This window comes from Chiloscyllium plagiosum, unplaced genomic scaffold (assembly GCF_037043375.1).
Source record: "Chiloscyllium plagiosum isolate Xiang-an unplaced genomic scaffold, Cpla_swu_hap1 HiC_scaffold_1, whole genome shotgun sequence".
Classification (NCBI taxonomy): Eukaryota; Metazoa; Chordata; class Chondrichthyes; order Orectolobiformes; family Hemiscylliidae; genus Chiloscyllium; species Chiloscyllium plagiosum.
In genome coordinates this window covers 95,822,587-95,843,028 of record NW_028270139.1, presented here as the reverse complement: position 1 = coordinate 95,843,028, position 20,442 = coordinate 95,822,587, and the positions used below count along the sequence as shown (strand labels likewise).

The 20,442-nt window shown below is 40.1% G+C and overlaps 1 long non-coding RNA gene across 1 annotated transcript in view; it reads left to right on the top strand.

The window, feature by feature from the left end:
* Window positions 1–9,187: 9,187 nt before the first annotated feature.
* Window positions 9,188–20,442, top strand: part of LOC148152170 (uncharacterized) — a 96,223-nt gene continuing 84,968 nt past the window's right edge. The window contains exon 1 of the long non-coding RNA XR_015757710.1: window positions 9,188–9,796. This is a non-coding gene — a long non-coding RNA (uncharacterized LOC148152170). The remainder of the gene's footprint in view (window positions 9,797–20,442) is intronic.

Here is a 20,442-nt window from a genome sequence, read left to right as displayed (position 1 = left end):
CACTAGCTTTTGGAGCGACGCTCCTTCATCAGGACAATCACCTGATGAAGGAGCGTCGCTCTGAAAGCTAGTGTGTTGTGTGATTTTTAACTTTGTACACCCCAGTCCAACACCAGCATCTCCAAATGTGTGAGAAAGATGTGAGACTACTATGCATCAGAAAAGTGTCAGTGTCTAGTATCAAACACTAGTGCTTTCAAACCAGTTAGTGGGCATTGATGGTTTCTTTCATTGGTTGAGTGTTTAGCAAAAGAAGACCGTTCTACAGTCTAGGCTAATGTTATATCATTTGTGATGTGGGACCAACTCTTGAATTGTACAACTGAATGCAAATACACAAAGATGAAGGCTGAATGGAGATAATGTTTTGTGTCACGCTCACTTAGCCTGAAGGCACTTGATTCTTTTCTCAAATGTTGAAATCACCTGAATGACAGAGACCAGGGTCTTTCCAAGATTGTTTGTTTTCCCATGTATTGGGATCCAGCTGGCAAGGTCTGGGGTTGGCTTTCACATTGTCTTTACATTAAAGTTTGGGATGTCCTAAAGCGCAATGTCCTGTGCTTCTCAATCTCACATTTCCAGAAGGAAACTATTGTCATGAACCTTTCTGAAAGAAGTATACATAGAAAGTGACATCCTCAGTCCAGTACAAGTGTGTAAGTGTGATGTGAGGGAGCCAATGTTGGACTGGGGTGTACAAAGTTAAAAATCACACAACACCAAGATATAGTCCAACAGGTTTATTTGGAAGCACAAGCTTTCAGAGCGCTGTTTCTTCATCAGGTGGTTGTGGAGCAGGACTATACAACACAGAATTTATAGCAAAAGATTACAGTGTCATATGGTGATATATTGAACAAACCTAGATTGTTAAGTCTTTCATCTTTCAGAATGGGTTGCAGGCTTCAGTTCATTAATATGTAAATCCCAGAACTTATTTTAAGTCACCTTCTCACAATAACTTAAGGTTTTATAACAAAAGGTGACATCTCAGCTCAGACAATGCATTAAAGGTGTGAGATCAGAGTCTTCTGTATCCCAATCTTGAGTCAGACTATTTCCAAAGTGGATTTTACAAAATATTAAATGGATTCATTGCCTGCATTGACTGCCTGTATATTGTGCAATTTTGAGCAAAATAGAATGTATCTGCAAATGTAATTCTGCAAATACAAATTCACCCCATAAACTTATATGTGTGTGTGCGTGTGTATGCATGAGAGAGAGAGAGAGAGTGAGTGTGTGCGTGTGAGTGTGAGAAAGTGTGTTTGTGTGTGTGAAAGCTTGGTAAAATGTGTGTGGGGATATGATGGAGTATAAGCCTGTGAAAGGGTGTGTGTGTGGCTGTGAGTGTGAGGTTATATTTGTGTGTGTATGAGAGAGTGTGTGTATGAGAGAGGGTCTGGGTAAGTGAGTGAGTATGTAGGTGTGTGTGCACGTGCGAGAGAGGGAGAGAGACAGTGTATAGTGTAGTGAGGTCAACTGTAGTGTGACATGAACCCAAAGTCCCGGTTAAGGCCATACTCATTGGTACCAAACTTGGCTATCGGCCTCTGCTCGGCTAATCTATGCTATTGTGAATCCCGAAGTCCGCCTTGAAGAATTGTCACCTGAAGATCCAAGGCCGAATGTCCCTGACTACTGAAGTGTTCCCTAACTGTGAGGGAACACTTCTGTCTGGAGATTGTTACATGATGTCATTCATCCGTTGTTGTAGAGTCTGCTTGGTATCACCAATATATCATGCCTCAGGGCATCCTTGCCTGTCGCGTATGAGATAGATAACGTTGGCCAAGTCACATGAGTACCTACCGCATACATGGTGGGTGGTGTCCCCACAGGTAATAGTGGTATCTGTGTCAACACTCTGACATGCCTTGCCGTGGTTGCCATGACAGGGTTGTATGGTGTCGTGGTCGATGTTATCCTGAAGGCTGGGGAATTGCTGAGAGCAGTCATCTGTTTAGGGTTTGGCGGTTGTTTAAAGGCGAGAAGTCGAGGCATAGGGAGGGTTTGGCGAGATGCTCGTCCTCATCAATAATGTGTTGCAGGCTGCGAAGAACATGACGTTGTTTTTCAGCTTATATACTCACACACTCACCCAGATCTTTTCTCTTACACACGTTCTCTCTCATACACATACACACATAAACCCCCTACAGTCACACCCACGTACACACCCTTTCACAGGCTTATACTCCATCACACCCACACACACAATTTACCAAGCTTTCTCACACTCAAACGTGCACTCTCTCACATGCACTCACACTCACACACACTCACATGCACACTCTCTCTCTCTGTCTCATGCATGCACACACAAATATAAGTCTATGGGGTGAATTTGCATTTGCAGAATTATATTTGCAGATACATTCTATTTTGCTCAAAAAATGCACAATCTGCAGGTAGTCAATACATATAATATTTTGTAAATTCCACTTTGGAAATAGAACCAGTCTGACTTAAGGTTGGGATACAGACAGACTCTGACCTCACACATTGACTGAGCTGAGATGACACCTTTTGTTATAAAACCTTAAGTTATCATGAGAAGGTGTCTTAAAAAAAGTTCTGGGATTTACATATTAGTGAACCGAAACCTGCAACCCATTCTAAAAGACTTAACAATCTAGGTTTGTTCAATATATCACTGTATGACACCATAATCCTTTGCTATAAATTCTGTGTTATATGGTCCTGCTCCACAACCACCTGATGAAGGAGCAGCGCTCCCAAAGCTAGTGCTTCCAAATAAACCTGTTGGACTATAACCTGGTGTTGTGTGATTTTGAACTTTGTCCAACTGCATAAGGTTAGTTCATAGAAAACAGACCAGCTAAAATCAAGTATTGTTGCAAAAAAGTAAGTTTAGTTGAAAGTTGCAAGTTTTCTAACCATTTGCTTATTCACCCTAGAACCTGGTATTGTGTTTCAATGAAGCTAATCACATTTCTGAAAACAGTTCAGAATTGATTTTCCATAGGGTGTTTCGAATCCATTGCCCTAAGATTTAGCTGAAATCCAATAAATGGCTTCTCATGCATCTGTTTTCAAGTGTTGTACCAATTAGAGAACATAGAACATTACACCACAGTATAGGCACTTCTGCCCTCAATGTTACGCCGACCTGTGTAAACCAGTCTGAAGCCCGTCTAACCTACACTATTCCATTATCATCCATATGTTTATCCAATGACCATTTAAATGCCCTTAAAGTTGTTGAGCCTACTATCCTGAACAATCTTCCACTTAAGTTCCATCAGTCGATCAGGAGCTCCCCTCCCCACTCCACCACTCCCAACTCTTTGATGGGAATTCCAGACAGGTATCTTTAACCATACCGTGTGTGCTTAATTCCTGAGTGACAGTAATAGTCATGTTAAATAAAACTAATAAAGCAGCTGTAGAAGCAAAGTGCAGAATATGCACAGAAATTGATCGATTACATAGGGGATTGCCTATTGTTCTGAAAAATATGATGGGGACAATAGGAAGGGGAGTCGGTTATTTACCCTCATTGTGTGTGTTTCATAATTTATTGAGATCTTGGACAATCTGCAACACATCTCCTGGTACCCATCTCTACCCTATAACTCTCAATACTTTTGGCTAAGAAAATCAAGTTCTGTTTTAAAATTAGCATATAATTTTTATTCACTCATGGACATGACTATTGCTTGCTGGGCCAGCAATTATTGCCCATCGCTTGTTGTCTTCGAGAAGGTGGTAGTGAGCTGAGGTCCTGAAAGAGGAATTCAAGGAAATAGAGAAGTTAAAGAGGAGGATCTCAAAGGTAGTGATCTCGGGATTACTACCAGTGCCATGTGCTAGCCAGGGTAGAAATGAAAAAATAGGCAGGATGAACACATGGCTTGAGAGATGGTGTAGGAGGGAGGGGTTCAGATTTGTTGGACATTGGGACCGGTTCTGGGGAAGGTGGGACTATTACAAAATGGATGGTCTACATCTGAACCAGACCAGAAACAATGTCGTTGGGGGAGTTTTTGCTACTGCTGTTGGGGGGATTTTAAACTAATGTGGCAGGGGGCTGGGAACCAGAAGAGAAAACAAGTAGGCAGCGAGGTGGAGACTGGAGACTGTAAGCATTATGAAGATAACATTAATAAAGGGAAGAGTAGGCAGAGGGCAGGTGAGCGCAAAAGAACTGGTGGCCTGAAGTGCATCTACTTTAATGCAAGGAGTATAGTGTGTAAGGCAGATGAACTTAGGGCTTGGATTGGTGCCTGGGAGTATGACATTATTGCAGTGACAGAGACTTGGTTGAAGAGAGGGCATGATGATTGGCAACTAAGTGTTCCAGGATATAGATGCTTCAGACAGGACAGGGAGGGAAGTAAAAGAGGGGGCGGAGTTACATTGCTGGTCAGGGATGATATCATGGCTGTGCTAAAGGAGGACACTATGGAGGGCTTGGGTAGTGAGGCATTATGGGTGGAGCTGAGAAATAAGAAGGGTGCAGTTACATTGTTGGGGCCTTATTACAGACCACCCAATAGTGAGCGTGAGGTAGAAGAGCAAATACGTAAACAGATTATGAATAGATGTAGAAGCAATAGGGTGATGGGAGATTTTAATTTTCCCAACATTGACTGGGATACACTTAGCGTCAGAGATCTGGATGGAGTAGAATTTGTACGAAGCGTCCAGGAGAGTTTTCGAGAGCAGTATGTCAATAGTCCGACGAGGGAAGGGGCCATATTGGACCTGGTACTGGGGAACGAGCCAGGACAAGTGGTAGAAGTTGTGGTGGGGGATTTCTTTGGGAACAGTGACCACAATTCTGTAAATTTTAGAATACTCGTAGATAAAGAAGAGAGTGGTCCTAAGGGAAAAGTACTAAACTGGCCCAAGGCCAATTGTATCAAAATTAGGCAGGAACTGGGAAATGTGGATTGGACACAGCTATTTGAAGGGAAGTACACATTTGAGATATGGGACGCTTTCAAAGATAGGTTAACGGCAGTGCAGGAGAGGCATGTCCTGTTGAAGGCAAAGGATAGGAAGGGCAAGATTCGTGAACCGTGAATGACAGGAGAATTTGTAAACTAGCCAAGAGGAAAAGGAAAGCATAAATAAGGTCTAGACAGTTAAGAACAGAATGGGCCCTGGAGGAATATCGGAAGAGTAGGACAAGTCTTAAACAAGGAATCAAGTGGGCTAAAAGGGGTCCTGAAATAGCAAGCATTTAGGAAAATCCCAAAGCATTTTATTCTTATATAAGAAGCAAGTGGGTAACTAGAGAAAGGATTGGTCCACTAAAAGATAATGAAGGAAGGCTGTGTGCCGAACCTGAGAGAATGAGTGAGATTCTGAATGATTACTTTGCATCAGTGTTCACTGAGGAGAGGAACATGATGAATCTTGAGACTAGAGATAGAAGTTTGATTAGTCTGGATCACATTGGCATAAGTAGGGAAGATGTGTTGGGTATGCTAGAGATTATTAAAGTGGACAAATCCCTAGGACCAGATGGGATCTATCCCCGGTTGCTGAGAGAGGTGAGAGAGGAAATAGCTGGGGCCCTGACAGATATCTTTATGGCATCCTTAAATATAGGTGAGGTGCCGGAGGACTGGAGGGTTGCTCATGTTGTCCCCCTGCACAAGAGGGATAGTAGGGATATTCCGGGTAACTACAGACCAGTGAGCCTGATGTCAGTGTCAGGAAAGTTGCTGGAGAGGGTACTGAGAGATAGGATCTATTTATATTTAGAAAAGAATGAGCTTATCAGTGATAGGCAACATGGTATTGTGTGGGGGAGGTCATGCCTTACCAACTTAATAGATTTCTTCGAGGAAGTGGCCAAGTTGTTAGATGAAGGAAGGGCTGTCGATGTCATATGCATGGACTTTAGTAAGGCATTTGATAAAGCTCCCCATTGTAGACTAATGGAGAAAGTGAAGTCATATGGTGTGCAGGGTGTTCTAGCGAGTTGGATAAAGAACTGGTTGAGCAACAGGAGACAGAGAGTAGTAGTTGAAGGGAGTTTCTTGAAATGGAGAAAGGTGACCAGTGGTGCTCCACAGGGGTCAGTATTGGGGCCACTGTTGTTTGTAATATACATAAATGATCTAGAAGAGGGAATTGTTGGTATGATCAGCAAGTTTGCAAATGACACAAAGATTGGTGGAGTAGCAGAAAGCATAAGGGACTTTCAATCCAGACAAATGTGAGGTGATGCATTTAGGCAAGTCTAATTCTAGAGCGAATTATACAATGAATGGAAGAGCCTTGGGAAAAGTTGATGGGCAGAGAGATCTGGGAGTGCAGGTCCATTGCACCCTGAAGGTTGCTGCACAGGTGGATAGAGTGGTCAAGCAGCATATAGTATGCTTCCCTTCATTGGACGGGGTATTGAGTATAAGAGCTAGCAGATCATGTTAAAATTTTACAAGACATTGGTTCGGCCGCATTTAGAATACTGTGTACAGTTCTGGTCATCACATTACCAAAAGGATGTGGATGCTTTGGAGAGGGTGCAGAGAAGGTTTATGGGGATGTTGCTTGGTATGCAAGGTGCTAGCTATGAAGAGAAGTTGAGTAGGTTTGGTTTATTTTCACTAGAAAAAAGGAGATTGAGGGGGGACCTGATTGAGGTTTACAAAATCATGAAGGGTATAGACAGGGTGGATAGAGATAAGCTTTTTCCCAGGGTGAAGGATTCAATAACTAGAGGTCATGCTTTCAAGGTGAGAGGTGGAAAGTTTAAGGGGGATACATGCGGCAAGTACTTTACACTGAGGGTGATGGGCGTTTGGAATGTGTTGCCAGCAGAGGTGGTCGAGGCAGGCACGGTAGATTCATTTAAGATGGGTCTGGACAGATGCATGAGTAGGTGGGGAGCACCTTAGGAATGCTTAGGAATTGACTGACAGGTTTAGACAGTACATTTGGATAGGCTCAGGCTTGAAGGGCCGAAGGGCCTGTTCCTGGGCTGTAAATTTTCTTTGTTCTTTGTTCTTTATGATCTGTTGCACTCCATGTACTGTAGGTAGACCCACAATGCTGTTAAGAAGTGATTTTCAGGACTTTTGACCAACTGACAGTGATATATCTCCAAATCAGGATGGTGAGTGGCTTGGAGGGGAACTTACAGCTGGAGGTGTTACTATGTATCTACTACCTTTGTCCGTCTAACTAGTCCAAAATCAATATCCATTTGAATATGAGAATTTCAAATTTCAACCAACTTTTGCATGTGAAAGCATTCCTAATTTCACTATTTAAAAGTCTGACTCTAATATATTAAACTATAATATAATAATTTAGATATTGGGCTTAGCGCTAAACTGCTCAATTAGAAACAAAAAAACTCGACAAAAAACAACCAAAGATTTACAGCTGCTGGAAATCTGTACTGAAACAGAAATTGCTGGAAAATCTTAGCAGATCTGGCAGCATCTGTGGAGAGAAAAGAGGGTTAATGTTTCAGGTCCGGTGAGTCTTCCTCAGAATGGGTTACTGGGCCCGAAACGTTAACTCAGATTTCTCTCTACTGATGCTGCCAAACCTGCTGAAATTTTCCAGCAATTTCCATTTTTGTTTTAGAAAACATAGCTTCTCCCTTTCAAACTTATTCACTTAATACAATATCTTGAAACCTTTGATAAAGTCACCCCTTAACCTTCTAAACTAGGCCATACAATTCTGGTTTGACTTAACACTTAGGGCTCAAGTATCTTTCATGGATAAACCAGGGTTTTGTGCTGCTGACGCATGGCTTCTATCCTCTTGTATTCTGTTGCTTTAGATATAATGATCAGCATCCAATAGCTTTCTTGATTATTTTCTGCTCTTGTCCACGGTACTTTAATGTTCTATGTATTTGGACACTTACGTTTCTCTTTGGATGTCCAGTTTCTATCTTTTCACTATTTAGAATATACATTATTTTGTCATTTTTTATCCAATCTGGATCATCTCTCATTTTTTCTGTATGGAAACCTAACTGCTACAATTCTGACCATTCACCTAATCTATTAATATCTCTATAATATCTTGCTTCTTTCTGCATCAGTTGCAATGCCATACATTTATGTCATTAGCAAATTTGCCTATGTTGCTTTTTATCCCATCATCTAAGACTCAAATGAATTGAAGGAAGGGTTGAGGCCCTAATGCAGATCCTTTCAGGACATCACTAGGAAAATCTTGTCAATTAGATTCCTGCCCATTAGCCTTAGTCCATGTCCTTTTGCTCAGCCAATTTCCTAAGTAGGTCAGTGATTTGCTTTCTAAGGGCAAAATGTTCCAAAAAGCATTAAATGGCTAGAGGCAGGACTTCTGTCCTGCGCTTATTGTGAGGAAACCTCATCTCAGAGCTGGCAGGCTTTAGTAACTCCAACAGTGCTCCAGAGGGAGGTAACCATTGCTATATCCAGATTTTAACCAGCAGAGCACTTAGGCCAGGCTGGTGCAATGTCATGGGAGGGAAGGTACCAAAATGAGAAGAGAGGTTAGTGTGGGGGAGGATTGTGATGACAAAGCCAGAACAGAGAATAAAATTAATTAGAAATATATTTTTAAAGAAAGGTATGAGTGCTTAGTGGTTGCTGTTTGGCATATTCACTAATACTAATTGCACCAAACAAATCTTTACTTACTTCTCTGGATGTTATCCTAAGCCTTGTGTCATTATAGTCTCATACTAGTGACAAGTATGTATTTCAGGGGTCCCAATTCAGAAAGATTAATTACTTTGACTGCAGGATAATAGCACAATAAATGTTTCCAACCTAATCAAGACTGATGAAATATTAGCAGTGGTTTAGACCATTTCATTGTTCATTTAAAGGTCATTCATGTAAGTCCATGGCAGTATAATACTTAACAATGTTGAATGCTGTTCCTTCAAAGTTAAGTTAATGCATAGTTGGACTATTAAGGAAGATAGATAGTATGAGCCAAAGTAGGATTTTGGAAGCGAACAATGTCTGGTTCAGATTGCAAAAACCTGGAAACCTTAAGTAAGAACAGGAAGTTTTGCAACTCAGAATGCCAGGTTGGATCTGTGCTGAGAGAGATGTAACATTAACATTTCACATTCATGTTCCTTTTTTTCAGACTGGAATAGATGAACACTCATCTGTAACATCTGGTTCTGATAAAATTTTATTTGGCTGAATTGTTAACTCTATATTTCTCTCTCCATAGATGCTGCCTGACCTATTACAAGTTTCCAGTGATTTCTGTTCTTATGTCTGACTTGGAAAGTTTGATCTGGCACAGTGATTTGGAGAGTTTTGCTGAATACAAAGGACCACAGGAAGACGGAAAATGAATGGAATGCATTACAATATTTCCTTTCCTTACAACAAATCTTTGTCTAACTTGTTTCTTTCTTCCCTGAAGAAGCTGACTGAGGCTGAGGTTTGATTCCAAAATTGTCAGCCATCACCTAATACTTTAATGACAAAATGGATGTAAGGAAAGAGCTTGGATGAAAAAAAATGACAAAGACACACAGCGTTGGATACAGCACAAAGGAATGGAGGTTAGTGGAAGGCAGAAGCACATTGGAATTGATGAAGCGGAAAGCTTATAGTTTTAACAACAACATTAAAGGAAATTTTGCATTTCCAAAGAACGTGAAATTACGTGTGCAGGTTGCATAACAACAAGCTTGATAGAAGACAGCTGGATAGTCAACTCTGAATATGCTGAGTGATAGAAGAGACACTTTTACAGAATAAGGCAGACTGAGAGATGGAATGAGTGATAGTGAAACCTGAGAGCTGAAGTCCAGAGGCATTAACTGGGTATGCAGGTATGTGCTTGGTGGTTTCATTTGTTTCTCTGTCTGGACTGAGGAACTAGTTTAAGCCATTGCTGAGAAGATCAAATTACTGTATTATGTTTATAGTTGATCATGGTAAAACAACTTGACATGTCTATAAATAACGGTTGAGTGATATTTTCAAACTTAAAATTCAAATTAGTTAAAGCAAATACAATATATATGGCAAGGCAGATGATGTGTTGTAGCCATAGCATGTGCGAGATGAAAGATACTAGCGTGGTCTAGGGCAACCGCACTTGCAATTATTGTCCTCAGCTCGAAGAAACTTTGTTCAAAGTTCCTGAGCTAGAGTCTGAGTATTGGACACAGCAATTTATCAGGGATGGGGAAAGTTATTTGGACACATTGTTCCAGGATGTAGTCACACTCCTTTGATTAGGAACTTCAGGTTTGGTCATGAGCAGAGATAGAAAGTTGTGAATAGGGATGAGACAGACAGTTATATTTTGGCAAATGGAGGACAATGTTGGGAAATGTGAGATTATCCACTTTGAGAAGAATATGAAAGTAAAAGATAGTATGTGAAGAGAAAGAGTGCAGAGTACAACAGTACAGAACATAGGAAAAAGAAAAGGCCATTCAACCCGTCATGTTATCACATCATTCCAAGTCACAGCTGATTAAATACTTCAATACATTTTACCCCCACCTTCTGCATAATCCTGAACATCACTAGTAATCAGAAATTTATTAATCTATACCTTAAACATACTTAAGGGTGGAACCTCCATAGCCCTATGTGATAGGGAATTCCAAAGTTTCACAATCCTTGGGAAAAAAAACTTCTCATCTTGGTCCTAAATGACATCACCGTTATTTTTAAATTGTTTTGTTTCCTGGTTGCATACTTCCTCAAACAGGAGAAATATCCAATCTGCGTCTACACTTTACATCCCTTTAAGTATTTTGTATGTATCAATGAGATCACTATTCTATAAAACCCTACAGAATACAAGCCCAATTTGCCCAATCTCTTTTCAAAGTACAGTCCTGCCATCCTGGGATCCTGAATTTTTGTTGTACTCACTCTATGCCAATAATATATTTCCTTAGATGAGGAGCCTAAAACTGCTCACAGTACTCCGGATATGATCAAACCAAGCTCCAATAGGATCCCTACTGGGTGGGCCCAACTGATCTGCACTTACCCTCCAAAGAGTAACCCACCCAGACCTATCCTACCATATCCTAGTACTCTACATTTACCCCATACATCCTGCATCTTGAACACTATACATCCCTGAAAACTATGGGCAATTTAGCATGGCCAGTTCACCTAACCTGCACATCTTTAGATTGTGGGAGGAAACCGGAGCAAACCCACGCAGACGCGGGGAGAGTGTGCAAACTCCAGACAGACAGTCACCCGAGGATTGAACCCGGGTCGCAGGCACTGTGCGGCAGCAGTACAAGACTTCACTGCTGCTGTGCTCAAATCTTCTTGTAATAAAGGCAAACATTCTCTTAGCTTCCTTCTAGCTTCCTATACCTACATATTAGCCTTTGTCAACTTATCAACAAAGACACTCAGGTCCCTTTGTACATATCCACTATTTAACCTCTTACCATAAACTGCACATCTGTTTTTCCTACCAAAGTAGATAATCTACATGGGCATAGGACAATACCCTGAGGAAGTCCTGCAGAGACGTCTTAGAGCTGAGATGATTGATCCCATCCTTTATAAGCAATTCCAGCATTTCCCTACTATTGAAGTGAGTCTGTAACGTGTCTGTAGTTCATTGTTTTCTCTATCCTTCCCTTCTTAAGTAGTGAGCTAACATTTGCTGCTTTCCAATACACAGGAATCATTTCAGTACCTACAGAAATTTGAAGATAATCACCAATTCATTGACTATCTCTATTGGTACCTCCTTCAAACTCTGGGTTGTAGACCATCAGGTCCTAGGATTTATTAACGTTCAGTCCCACTATTTTCTCAAGGTCAATTATTTCACTAATGTTAATTTTTCATTAACTCCTAATTTTCACTAGCCTCTTAGATCTTTAGTTTTGCAAGATTTCTGGCATCTTTACTCAAAACAGACATAACATAATCATTTAACTTATCTGCCATTTCTCTATTCCCCATTATAAATTCTGACTGCTTGTAGTGGACCCACATTCGTTTTAGCCAAACGTTTTTTTTAAGTACCAATTGAAGCTTTTACAATCAGTTAGGATGTTTTGTGGTAGATTGAATTCATGTTTTATTCTCCCTTATCAGTTTCTTGGATCCCCGTTTTTGTAATCTATAAACATCCCAATCCTCAGAATTACTGCTGTATCTGGTAACTTTATAGAAAAGATCAGAGTGTTCTTCATCATTATTTGCAAGAAGGTCATCATGCAGGTATAGCATAATTTGGACAGCTATTTGCAATGTTTGTCTTGATTGCAAGGGAGATGAAGTCTAAAAGTAGCAAAGTCTTGCTCCCATAATACAGGACAATGGTTAAATTGACCAAGAAGCATTGCTGTGAGGAAAATATATACTTTCTTAAATATTGGGGAATCTGTCACTGTTGTTAAAAATACTTGAAAATGAATTTTGAGTTTGCATCAATTGTAAAAAAGATGAATTGTAAAAGAATGATCTGGAATCCGGAGACTCAGCGTGGAAGTAGGAGAAACAAGAATGAGCTCAAGAAAGAAGCCACAAGACTGGCAGACACAAAACAGAAGTACAGGTACAGATACAGAGGAGACAGAAGCCAAACAGCTGTGGGCTGCATATTTTAGTGCACGGATGTGGACATAAAGAGAAAGCAGACAGAGACAGAAAGAGGAACACAGGAATTCCTGAGAAAAGAAGAAATAACTCACTCTTAGAAACATGACAGATTTTTCTGTATAGCTGAAAAGGAGACAGGAGCTCTTGAAGGTTTTATGCAAGCTAACTGATTAAAAAGGTCTGACATTTGGAAAGTTATCTGAGCAGCTGAGAGAGACTGCTTGATGTTTTCCCAGAAGTGGACAAACCATGAGCTAGGGTGTTAACAATTGGTTGAAAAGGAACTATGGACAGGTACACCTTCAGGATTATCACGACTTGAGGCAGTATGAGTTTTTGGAAATGTACCTTCCAATTGTAGCTGGGACTCTGGTGGTTAGCGGTGAGACAGCAGTGCAGAGGAGTTTGATCCCAATGTTGGGGGAGAGATAGAGCCCTCATGAGGAAATAAAAATTAGATGTCACAGCTGAGGCATCTAAGGTACACAATTCTTTATCCGAAATCCTTGGGGCCAGTTGTTTTTCGAAAGTTGGAATTGTTCGGATTTTGTAATAAATGACATTTTCACAGTGAAAAGAAAATTACCTAACATAGGTGCACCTGTGAATCGTACAAGTGCTGAGACACAATCGATGCCTGCCAGTACAGGGCCACGCAGACACGTCCTGTCTGAGTGACATGGTTTGAGTGGGGGTGGAGTTGGGTCACCTGTTTGCTCGCCAAAATGATGCTCTACACTTCACGAACATATTTTTGATTTGGGAAATTTTCGGATTTCGGATAAAGGATTAGGTAGCTGTAGTATCATATTTCAAACAGGAGTGAATTACATCAAGAAAGATAGAGAGGGACAGAGAGAAGAGTTATCCATGAATTGCTTCACTGGAGTAGAGCAAGTGTATCTTTCACCAGAAAATTCAAATTATTTCAAAAGGATAGTCAGGAGAAATTACATAATTGCTGACAATTAGTTTAAGTTCAAATGTTGGGAAGGTCCTGAAATATAAAACACCATGCTGCACTTGTCATTTTTAAGCACGTAAAAGTGTATGGGATCGGGGTAACCTTGTGTGACATGGTTATCAGATTGGAAACAGGCTACAGATGAATGTAATGCTCTGATTGGTGGAATGTAACAAATAGTTTTTCCAGGGTTGTGACTAAGCTGGACCCTCAGCTTTTCATTAGGTTAGAAGGTTGAGTGGTGATCAATAGAATCATACAGTACAGAAGATGTCCTTCAGCCCATCCATCTATACTATCAAAAATACACTAAATCTAGTCCCACTTTTCAGCACTAAGTCCATGGCCTAATTGAAGGATTATCAAAGGATTCAATACGGAACGTACAGTTTGTCTTGCTGGGGCATTCAGGACAAAAGGAGAGAAATCTAATGTTAGATTTAGATCATTTGTGAATTTCTGTGTGAAAAAACTAGCACTTATTCACATAGAAGGTGGTGAAAATCTAAAACTCTTGAAGGCTGAATAAATTGATATTTACAAAATGGAGATTGATAATTCCTTTGATAGGTGGCTATGTCAAGAGATGTGGGGTAAAGGCAGATAAAGGAACTGCGGTACAAATAAAAATGAATGGCAGATCAGGCTGAAAGATTGTTTATATGTTCCAATGAAAGGATGATCAAAGATATCAGTAATAATGGAAACATGAAAATGAATAAGGAAGGACAGAAGCTGTGACCTCAGTTGGAATCCGCTGTTGTCTTTGTTAAGAGTTCATCATTTTGTCAGTGTGTGTGAGAAATGAGATTGGGAGCAATCATATTACACAGAAGGCTGCTGGAGCTTGGAAAGTTTTGCTACAGGGAGTAGTTGAAACAGAAACAATTGCATTGGAATTCGTCCTAGAGAGGATAGCAAAGCAGTATGTTGATTTTGGATTGCTGCAACCAAGAAACATCACACAAAATAATGGCAAATGTCTCATTCTATGAAGTGCTGTTGTGCCATGATGGATTTCCATATGAGTGAGAAACAGGTAATTGCTGACTTAATGATGATTGGTTTTCTTAATGTTAGAGCAACAGTAGAATAAACAAATAAACTGATCTTCCCTTTAAGTTAAACAATGATTCTAGTTAAAGGATTTAAATGCCATAGCAATAATCATAGTCATAGAGTCATACAGCACATTTTTTCACTGGAGCGTAGAAGGCTGAGAGGTGACCTTATAAAGGCTTATCAGATCATGAGGGGCATGAATCTGGATGGGGTGAATAGTCAAGGTTGTTTCCCTAGGGTGGGGGAGTTCAAAACTAGGGGACATATTTTTAAAGTGAGAGGAGAAAGATTTTAAAAAAGACATGGGGTAACTTTTTTACACAGAGAGTGGTTTGTGTGTGGAATGAATTTCCAGAGGAAGTGGTGGATGTGGGTACAGTTACAACATTTAAAAAACATTTGGATAAGTTCATGAATAAGAAATGTTTGGAGGGATGTGGGCCAAGCGCAGGCAGGTGGGACTAGTTTAGTTCGGGATTATGGTCAGCATGGTTGAACTGAATGGTCTGTTTTCATGTCACGCGTGTGGAACTTTGTAAGACACTCCAAATATGGAGGATGCTTGTATTTTACTATTTAAATAATGCAAATTGTTGAGAATTTGTTACTAGTTGAAAAAATATTGTGAAGTTGGATATTAAAACAGTTCAGTATGGTGTGCAATGAGTCATTTGGCAAAAATGGTGCAATTCAAAAGAATTAAAAGAAAACTCTCATGCCGAATATAATTCAAACCATCCATTATGGAAACTAACTATATTGTGCATAAATAGTTTAACGAGATCATTACTAGTAACAAGACAGAAACAGCTATTTATTGAAAGAAGAGAATGTTAAACAAACTCTCTACAACATCTGCAGGTTCCATGGCCTGGAAAGTCCTTCTGAATTTCTGATTAATAGCATTTACTCTAAAATATAAAACTTCAGATTTTCAAGGCTTCTCCAACAGAAAAGTAATTTGATAATGCAACGCAATGGTCGAAAGTGTCAGACAATTTTTTTTTAATGCCCTTTCTTATGTGCCAGTTCTAAGCTCACGTACCCCACCTCTGAACTTTGACTTTTTAGCAAACAGTCTGTACTGCGTAATGAGTGTAGTCCCAGAAAATCTTTCAAAGATTCTGGCAAAGTTTAACTTATTTGAAGACTGCTGATCAATTGATAGGCTTATGATTTCTCTTAATAACAATATTTGCCTCTTTATTCACTAAATTATTTTTTCTTTGTTATAGTTAGTTCTGGTTAACTGTAGACAATGTTAATGTGAATTGAGCAGTAACCACACATACAGCCACAGGATAATGAAAGCACAGTGGGAGGCCATTCAGCTTTGCATCTTTGTGCCATTATATTGCAAGAGGAGTTCACTGCCAGCCACACTCCTGCTTTTTGCTCATAGCCCTGCAATTTTCTTTCTCTTCAGAAAATGATCAGATTCTCTTTTGAATCCTCAAATCAATTTGCCTCCAGTCCACTCACAGGAACTGTATTCCATACTCAAACCATTTGCTGCATAAAAGATTTTATTTTTATAGCATTGTTTCCTTTGCCAATAACTTTAACGATAATGTCTGGTTTGTCCAGGCATCTCATGATTTTGAACACCTCTACCAAATCTCCTGCATTCCTTCTCTTCCTCAAGGAGAACAGTCCCAGCTTCTCCATTCTGTCCATGTGACTCCAGTTCCTTATCCCTGGAACTATTCTCATGAATCTTCTCGATATTTCTCTAATACAATTACATCCTTCATAACGTGTGACTTCCAGAACTGGATGTAATTCTCTAGCTGAGGCTAAACTAAGGTTTTATAAATATTCAACATAACTTCTTTGTATTTATGAACATGCAAGTGTACAAATTAGGAACAACAGTCGGCCATTTTGCCCCCTCAAATCTACATTGCCAGTTGATAGGCATATAATCTGATTGTACTCCTGCCTATTTCCTATGCTCTTTCACTCCATTGTCAAACAAGATCTATGTAACTCAGTTTTAAAATTGTTCAATCACCCAGCTTTTATTGGTCTATGGCAAAACTGCCCTCATCTCAGTCTCAATCAAGAGAGGCCTTACTTTTAAACCATTCCCCTCATTCTAGTCTCTCCCACAAGGAGAAACATCATCTCATTATCCACCCTGTCAAGTCCCCTCAGGATCTTACATGTTACAACAAATTAATCTCTTATGATTCTAAACTACAATGAGTACAGGGCGGTTTGTCTGATCTTTCCTCATACAGCAACTCCTTTATTGCAGTAATCAGTCAAGTGAACCTTCTCTGAACTGTTTCTAATCTTGTTATGTCCTCTCTAAGTAAGGAAATCAAAAGTACTCCTAAAGTGGTCTCATGATCCCCTGCTCAACTGGAGCAAAACTTCCCTACTTCTATATTTTATTTTCCTCACAATAACTAACAATATTCCATTTGCCTTCTACTTACTCTCTCCGCATTTAACCTTTTTGTGTTTCATATACCAAGACACCTAGATGCCTCTGTACCACAGAGTTCTGTGATTTAAATAATACTGCTTTTCTATTCTTCTTGGCAATGTGAACATCATTCAAAACTTTTGCCCACTCACTTAATTTACTTATATCCCCTTGCAGAATTATTACGTTTTCTCCACAGCTTATTCTTCCACCTGTCTTTGTGTCATCAGGATACATTTTGACCTTTCATCCAAGTAACTGACACAGATCATAAATAGTTGTGTCATTCCAATTGGTAAATCTTGCCAACCTGAAAATCACCCATTTATCAATAGTCTCTGCACCAAGTTAGCTAACCAGTCCCCATCCGTGCTAAATGTTAACCCAAACACCATGTTTGAAAATTATTTCATGAGACATCACTGGCTAGGCCTATACTTTTGCTTATTCTTACTTGACCAGAAGATCATTAAGAGTCAACTATATCGCTGTTGGTCCAGAATCACATGTCGGCTATGCCAGACCAGGTAAGGACAGCAGATTTCCTCCCCTAAAGGACATTAGTGAACCAGATGAGCTTTTACAACAATCAAATGTGGTTAAATAGTCACCATTAGACTAGATTATCTTTATTGAATTGAAGTTTCACCATCTGTTATGGGAGGATTCAAATACCTGCATCCCTGAGCAATATGTCTCAGGATTCCAAGCCTAGAGATATCGCCACAGCAGCACCTCCTTGTGCTCAGACAATCCAACAATTGTACTCAGCAGCCTTATGCCTTCATAATCCCAGAAGAAGAATGCCCTCCTGCATTGCTGAGCATTTATTGGCCTCCTCCTAGCTGTCTTCAATGCCTGTCACCCAATGGCTGAGACTCCCTCTGCATCATTCAGTCTTTTACAGAGCTGGGCTCATTTTCTGCAGTGGCCATTGTTGAATTCTGTGCATGAATTAAAATAGGTTAGTATGCAGGTTTAGCAAGTAGTTAAGTTAATCAAATGTTATAATTAATTGCAAAAGGAATTGAATATATCAGTAGGGATGCTATGCTTCAGTTATGTAGTGCACTACTGTGATCCAAATTCAGAATACTATGTACAGTATTGGTCTCCTTACTTCAAGAAGGATGTAAATGCATTGGACACAGTTCAGTAAAGGTTTTCTGGAATAATACATGAAATGAGTGGACTGTCAAAAGAAGAAAGGTTAGATAGGCTAGGCTTGTATCTGCTGGAGTTAGAAGAGTGAGAGGTGACTTGATTAAAACATATGAAATCCTGAAAGTTACATTTGCTGTCTTCTAATCCATTGAGACTAATTTAGAATCCAAGGTCTATCTCTGTAACCACATTTCCAAAACTTCAAGATGTACGCTATCCGATCCAAGGGATGTGTCAGCTTTTAGTTTCATGAATTCTTCCAGAACTATATTTTAATTAATATATCCCTAAGGCCCTCTACTCACCATTACTTTTATGGAATGTTTGTTATGTCTTCTCTAGTGAAGACAGATACAAAGCTTTAGAGTCATAGAGTTGTACAACACAGAAGCAGAACCTTCAGTCCAACTCATCCATGCCAACCAGCTATCCTAAAGTAATCTAGTCCTATTTGCCAGCATTTGGCTCATTTTGTTCTAAACTCTTCCTATTCATATACCCATCCAGGTGCCTTTTAAATGTTGTAATTGTACCAGCCTCCACCACTCCCTCTGACAGCTCATTCCATACACGCACCACCCTCTGTGTGAAAAAGTTGCCCCTTGGGTCCCTTTTATATCTTTCCCTTCTCATCCTAAGTCTATGCCCTCTAGTCCTGGACACCCCCATCCCTGGGAAAAGACTTTGTCTATTTACCTATCCATGCCCTTGTGATTTTATAAACCTCTATAAGGTCACCCTTAGCCTCCGACGCTCCAGGGAAAATAGTGCCAGCCTATTCAGCCTCCCCCTATAACTCAAATACTCCAAACCTGGCAACATTCTTGTAAATATTTCTCATCCCTTCAAGTTTCACAACATCCTTTCTATTGCAGAGAGACCAGAATTGCATGCAGTTTTCCAAAAATAGCCTAACCACTGTCCTGTATAGCCATAACATGACCTCCCAACTCATACTCAATGCAGTGACCAATAAAGGAAAGTATACCAAACATCTTCTTCACTATCTTATCTATCTGTGACTCAAAATTCAAGGAATTATGAACGTGCACTCCAAAGTCTCTTTATTCAGCACCACTCCCCAGGACCGTACCATTAAGTGTATAAGTCCTGCCCTGATTTGCCTTTTCAAAATGCAGCACCTCACATTTATCTAAATTAAACTCCCTCTGCCAACCCTTGGCCCATCCTATTTTGATGTCAGCTGCAAACCTACTAACCATATCTCCTATGTTCACATCCAAATCATTTATATAAATGATAAAAAGCAATGGACCCAGCACCAATCCTTGTGGCACACGGTTGGTCACAGGCCTCCAGTCTGTAATGATGCTGCTTCTTTAACTTTGTTATGCTGTCCTTGGCTTTTTTTGTCAGAGAGGTCATAAAAGACACACACTCTGAAAAGTCTAAGATTAAAGGCTTTTAGGGCCAGCTTGATCATAGTTAACAGATACTGCCTCAAGAAAAAGGCTTTCAAGTTTCAAACAAAACACTTGTGCAATGAAAGAAGAGTGGCCAATTCAACTTTTCTCTGGTTTGGTTTGGTTTTAGCACAGTACTGTTTGAGGCTACTGGTCCAACAAACAGCTACATAGAAGAGGCTGTTCCACGCTGCCATCTTTTTCTAGGAGAAAGTGAGGACTGCAGATGCTGGAGATCAGAGCTTAAAAATGTGTTGCTGGAAAAGCGCAGCAGGTCAGGCAGCATCAAAGGAGAAGGAGAATCAACATTTCGGGCATAAGCCTGAAGAAGGCTTATCCTTTGATGCTACCCGACCTGCTGCGCTTTTCCAGCAACACATTTTTAAGCTGCCATCTTTTTCTCTCCTATAAGACCCTGTGTTTGATTTTACCTTTGGTGCCAAGGGGTGTTTGTGGGGATTATTGCAAGTATTTGGAACAGCAACATTAAGTTGGGATGATCTGTTGGGTTTTCGGATAGGTAAAGTTATTCTGTTTGCTGTTCTCTTTCGTTTGTGTTTCAATCAGTAATCTTGTAAATAAATTCTGTTTTGTTTAAAACTAAGTGATTTGACCAGCTGCATTCCTCCTGGAATATCCACATTACACCTGCTTAAAACAACTAGAAAAGTTAGGGTCTGGGCCACTTTCTTGAAATGTTTTGAGGGGTCTGGCCTAGTCCATAACAAGTCTGAAAAGCAAACCACCACCACCCCATCTTCTATCTTTGAGCCAGTTCAGAATCCAAATGGCTAGTTCTCTCTGTATTCCATGTGCTCCAACTTTGCTAAC